This window comes from Microtus ochrogaster, linkage group LG2 (genome assembly GCF_000317375.1).
Source record: "Microtus ochrogaster isolate Prairie Vole_2 linkage group LG2, MicOch1.0, whole genome shotgun sequence".
NCBI classification, from domain to species: domain Eukaryota; kingdom Metazoa; phylum Chordata; class Mammalia; order Rodentia; family Cricetidae; genus Microtus; species Microtus ochrogaster.
Genome location: NC_022028.1, coordinates 35,227,767 through 35,233,402, shown reverse-complemented (window position 1 = coordinate 35,233,402; position 5,636 = coordinate 35,227,767).

The following is a 5,636-nucleotide window of genomic DNA, read 5'->3' as shown; positions in this document are numbered from 1 at the left end:
TGTGTGTGTGTGTGTGTGCCACAGGGTGTGTGTGTGTGCCACAGAATGTGTGTGCCACAGGATGTGTGTGTGTGCCACAGGATATGCATGCAGATCAGAGAGCAATTCGTGGGACTTGATGCTTTCCTTCCACGGTGTGGGTTCTGGGGATTGAACTCAGGTCATCAAGCTTAGCAGCAAGCGCCTGTACCTGCCTAGTCATCTCACTGACCCAAGGCTTTAAAGAGCAAAACAGATAGTCGTGAGTCATAGGAGATGTCTGAGCTTCAAGTCTGAGGTAACAAGTTACATAAAACTGTCAAAGGTCAGATTCAGGAAGTGACTGCACCAGAGAACCAGGCCCTCGGATATAAACTTTTCTTCTCTTGGGCCAGGGAACTCTTCCAGGCCCTGAAGAAAGATCAGGCATCACGTGAAGGCTGTGCTCTAGTGCAGAAACTGCTTCCCAAAGACTGGAAAACCCTGTGTGTGCAGCAGAAAGGCAAGGCTGGGGACATGGGATGAAGGCCCCAAGGTCCACCGATGGCTGGGCTTGTGACACAGCCAGGACCCCGGGGAACCTGATTGTTGGGACCATTTGGAGTCTTGGCCTCCAGCTGCTCTTCCCTGCTAGAGATCTTTACTTTCCTTCTGATTTGAGTTACTGAAAGCTGTGTCAAAGTTGTTTACCAGCTCTGCTTCACCAGCACGTGTTGCCTTGGCCTTGAGGATCAGAGGATAAGGTTTTCACCTGTTGGCCCACCTGACTGATGAGTATATAAGCCTCTGTGGGGGGGGGGGGCTATTGAATAAAGGGCTTCTTACCAGTGACTAGAGGTCCGAGTCTGTGTCTCTCTGTCTGTGTGTGTCTTTGTGTGTTTCAACCTCCAGCCCCTTGCCTGAAGCTCGTGAACTGTATGGTGGCGCATAGAGCGCAGACGGCGTGGTGCGCTGCACCTGGTGGCTTGTACACCATCTTTTTTGTTCTTCACCGTCTCCCTCACAGAGGAGGAAGTGGGATGGAGGTGGTGGGAGCCCACACTTCCAGTTCCATCACACACTAGAGAAATGAAATGGTAAGAATAAACACCGGACGCTCGGGGACAGAAGATAAAAGAGGCCTCCGGATCCTCCCCAGTTCTCCTCCTCCTCCAACCTTTTGATTCTGGGCCAGACCAGAAAGGTCTTTCTGTATTTAAGCTTCTCCTCCTCCTGCAGAGGAAGGCTCAGAATTGATTTTTGCTTGAGATCAAACCCAAGGAGGCTGGGAGTGTAGCCCTGTTGGTAGTGCTCACCCAGCATGCACAAAGCCCTGAGTTTGATCCCCAGCACTGCATAAACTGTGTGTGGTTGCGCTTACCACTTAACCCAGCACTAAGGAACTGAAGGCCGGAGGTCAAGAGTTCAAGGTCATCCTCTACTAAGTAGTGAGTTGGAGGAAAGCCTGGGCTACATCAGACCCTTTACAAAACAACCAGCCAAAAAGCCTGAAAGCAAGTGCAGGGCCTCGTGTACACAAGGCAAGTATTCTATCGTTTGACCTACATCCTGAGCCCCCAGACTCAGAGCTTCAGATTTTGTTTTATTTCATTTATGTATTGGTTTTACGTATAGATGTGCGGGTCTGTGGTCGTGCGCACGTGATGTGGCTTGCACGTGGACATGCGCATGTGCCGTGGCATGCGTGCGCGTGCGCGGAGACTAGAGGACGATTTGCTGGAGCTGGTTCTTTCCCCCTACCGCATGGCTTCCAGGGATTGAGCTCAGTCGCCAGACTTTCCCCACTGTGCCATCTTGGCAACCCAGACTCAGACTTTTAACAAGAACCAAATCACAGTGACTTCAGAATATCCATCTTTTCTGAATCTAAAAGGAAAGTGGGCCAGTGGCTGGCATATGCACCAGGAAGTAGTGTTCTCTTGGTGTCCCCCCTCGGAAGGACAGGCACCTTCCAGGGCTTCTCTTGGCCTTTCCTAGAAGGGCTGCTGAGAACACAAGGAGCCTGCTGGAAATAATGGATGATGTTTCAAAAGCTCCCAACTGCTTCTACCTACAAATACAAGGGGGGAGTCGGGGACTGGTCCTCCCCAGAGCTGGGCTAACCCACATCCCCAAAGAGCTCCGGAGTGATCCGGGATGCCAATTTCCGGCTGTACGTCTAGGGCTCTTGTGTCTAGAGGTCCAGGGTGTTCTCTGAGTCAATTTCATCTAAGTGTTGCCCTTCAAGTACTGAGGCAGAACTTCATTGCTGAGGTCTGGGGGCAGGTCCTCAGGTACCTGGTCCTGGGCAGGACCTGGGGGAGCCCCTTGCGAGTATGGCCTGGAGAGTTCTGCCTTCTCTCTGCCTCACTGTCTTCTGGATTTTTGGGTTGCTTCTTTGCCTTTTCTTTTTATTATTCAGTTTGATTTGTTTCTCACCATCAAAGGGAAGCCAGCTCTTTCTTCCTGCCTACAAGGCGGTCTCTTGTTTTTGTTTTGTTTTTTATTGTTGTTGTTTGCCGTGCTGGGGTAGAAGCCAGGATGTTATGCTCGGCAGCCACTGACCCACACTCCCAGGCTTTATCTGGGTTTTAATTCGATAATTTACCAGTTTAGGGCAACAGACTGTTGATGGAGAGCGTGTTTCCTTAAGTTTCCTTATGTTCTTAGGGAAACTCCCTGGATCGCTGTATAATTCATCCCCCTGTCTCAGACGTCTTCCAAACAAACGTCTGTTCCTGCCCCACCCTGTCGGCATTAATGAGTTGGGGAGTAGAGTCTTGTATTCTGGTGTTCTTTGTCCATAAAACTCTCCTAGCTAATAATGCCTTCAAAACATAAGCCAGAGATGAACTTTTCAAGCTACATCCCCATCCCACGGAAGCTTAGTATCCCCCTACCTTCTTTTTTGTTTGTTTTAGAGATAGGGTTTCTCTGTGTAACTGCACTAGCTATCTTGGAACTTACTTTGTAGACCAGGCTGCCCTTGAACTCACAGAGATCCACCTATCTCTGCCTCCCCAGAATGCTGGGATTAAAGGAGTACGCCACCACCGCCTAGCCCCCCTCACTTCTTGAAACTGTCATAGAAGCTATACTTGGTGGCTCACACCTGTAATCCTAACCCTTGGGAGGCTGAGGCAGGAGGATTACCACTGGTTTGAGGCCAGCCTAGAGTTCCAGAGCAGCCTAGGCTACAAGGAAGACTCCATATCAAAAATTTTAAATAAGAAAAGGAAGAGAATCCCAACTTACCACTGGAAAAAAAGGAAAGCCTTAAAATATTAATGTGTGGTGCTTTTTCATTTTGTTTCGAGATAGGATCCCTGCCCCAGGCTGGCCTCAAACTCTCAATGGAGCTAAGGACTAACTACTACTGTCTTGTGGCCCTGACTGGGTTCATTTTCTCCACTGACTAAAAAATTATAAGATTGTAAGGCAGGAGAAATCTCAGATACAGCAGGCAGCAACAGGTGACAAACTGTATTACAATTGAAAAAACATATACTCACACTCATACACACACACAGAAAGAAAGAGAGAGAGAACAAAGCACCACAGAGAAAGACTCCCTGCAGAGCAGAGAGGGGCCTGAAATACATTCCCCTGACAAAAGTCCAGAGGTCCTAAGCGTTCTTAGTGGCCTGGAATGGGTCCCCATCCCCTAATGTGGGTTTGATCCCCTGAGACTCAGAAAGAGGGAGCTACAGGCTCACGATGTCAGGTGAACGTGTTCAGAACTGGCCTTCCTCGTTCCCAAACCATCCTGGACTGGTCAGCCAGAAGAGGCGTGCTGGTGGGAGAATAAGCCCGCCAGGCCTTTAGAGTTCACCACTTTTATTATCTCTGTGTCCCCTCTCCCCAATCTGTCACCCTGCCAGGGGTCTATCAAGTTCCTTGTTCCTCAGAATGACCTCAACTTCGGATCCGTCCCCACCCATCTCCTTATTTCTGGGATCACAGACCCGCACCACCACAGCCTGTTTTATAGCAGACTTTAATTCTGGTTTTCTGTTTTTCAAACAGTCTTATGTAGCACAGGGTGGCCTGATCTAGAACTCACCATGTAGCTGAGGCTAGCTTTGAAGTCCTAACCTTCTTATTTTTTTTAAGATTTGATTATTTTGTATGTATAAATGTTGTGTGTACCCTGAGAGGCCAGGTGCCCATGGGACCATGGGACAAATGGTCATGAGCTAAGATGTGGCTGCTCGGAACTGAACCCAGGTCCTCGGCAAGAGCAGACTGTAGATGGCTGGGCCATCTCTCCAGCCCAGATTTTTTATTTTTTAGATTCTTATTTATTTCAGTAGAAAAAAATTCTGTGATCTCCTTTTAAACAGACAGCAAGCCATTCTTAGTGAAGTTTATGTAAAGAGACCCTTTCAAAGACACACGTGTCTGTCCTCACACTGGAGAAGGGAAAGCACGTGATGTTCACTTCGGATGTGGCCTTGGCTTCGCAAGGAAAAGATTACTCTTCGTCATAACTCACCAATAATGCATCAGAGTCAACTCTCGAGATTCTTAGGAACAGGGAACAGCTGAGGGTGCTGACCCTTTCTGGGACTCGTGGGCCAATGACGAAGCGCAGCAGCCGGGGCGTTGGTTTCAGCTCCTCCGCCTTTCGGGTTCATCTTCATAAAGTTCAATGAAAACTTTCTGTTCCTGTTCCTACTTAATAAAAATAGCAAGAGAAGCATCCACGGAGCTAGGAGATGACAAAGCTCTGAACAGCAACTTCCATTTCACCACAGCTATGATAACGATCAGAGGACAACTCCCAAGGACCGCTTCCTTTTGGCCTTGTGTCCTTCCTGTATTCCACTGGCCCTGCCGGGTGTGTGGTCTAGGCAGGACTCTGGCTCCCGGCAGCACTGTTCGCCAAGTGCCACCACCTCGTACAGGTCACTGCTGACTTGACTGAAGGGGGCTTGGACAGTCTTGAGAGCACTGAAGTCAGACAGCTACTGAAAGCAGAGTGGGAATTTGTCTTCTCAGGTCCATCCTTTTCCAGAACTAAAGCACCTTCAGCCTCCCACCCCTCTCTCTGCCTCTGATTATAGGAGGAAAAGGACTCGGCTTCAAAGGCCTCGCCGTCTGCTCAGGGAGAAAGAATGAATCAGATAGAACCACTTCCCTCTCTGTGCATGGGGGACTCTAATCCGAGCATCCCACTAGATGCCTTGAAGTGCAGAGATTTTTGAAACCAGGGTGTCCTGGTTAATGTCAGAGCCATCTGTGTGCAGGGCAGTGAGCCGGTGGGGAGCTGGATGGACTGGCACTCATACCTACCCCGAATGTCAATATGACAATCAGCTTTGAATGTTACTATCCAAGCGGTGTTTACTAGTGCCTGGGTTTAAGTGTTTTATAGGATTTGATACCTTCAATCCACTCTGTTACACTCAGTAGATTGTTCATCGAGACAGAGTCTCACTGTGCATCTCCAGCTGTCCTGGAACTTACTCTGTAGACCAGGCTGGCCTCGAACTCACAGAGATCCACCTGCCTCTGGAATGCTGGGATTAAAGACATGCGACACTGCACCCAGCCCATTCGTTTATTTAAGAAATATTTTCAGGGGGCTGGAGAGATGGCTCAGTGGCTAAGAGCATTGCCTGCTCTTCCAAAGGTCCTGAGTTCAATTCCCAGCAACCACATGGTGGCTCACAACC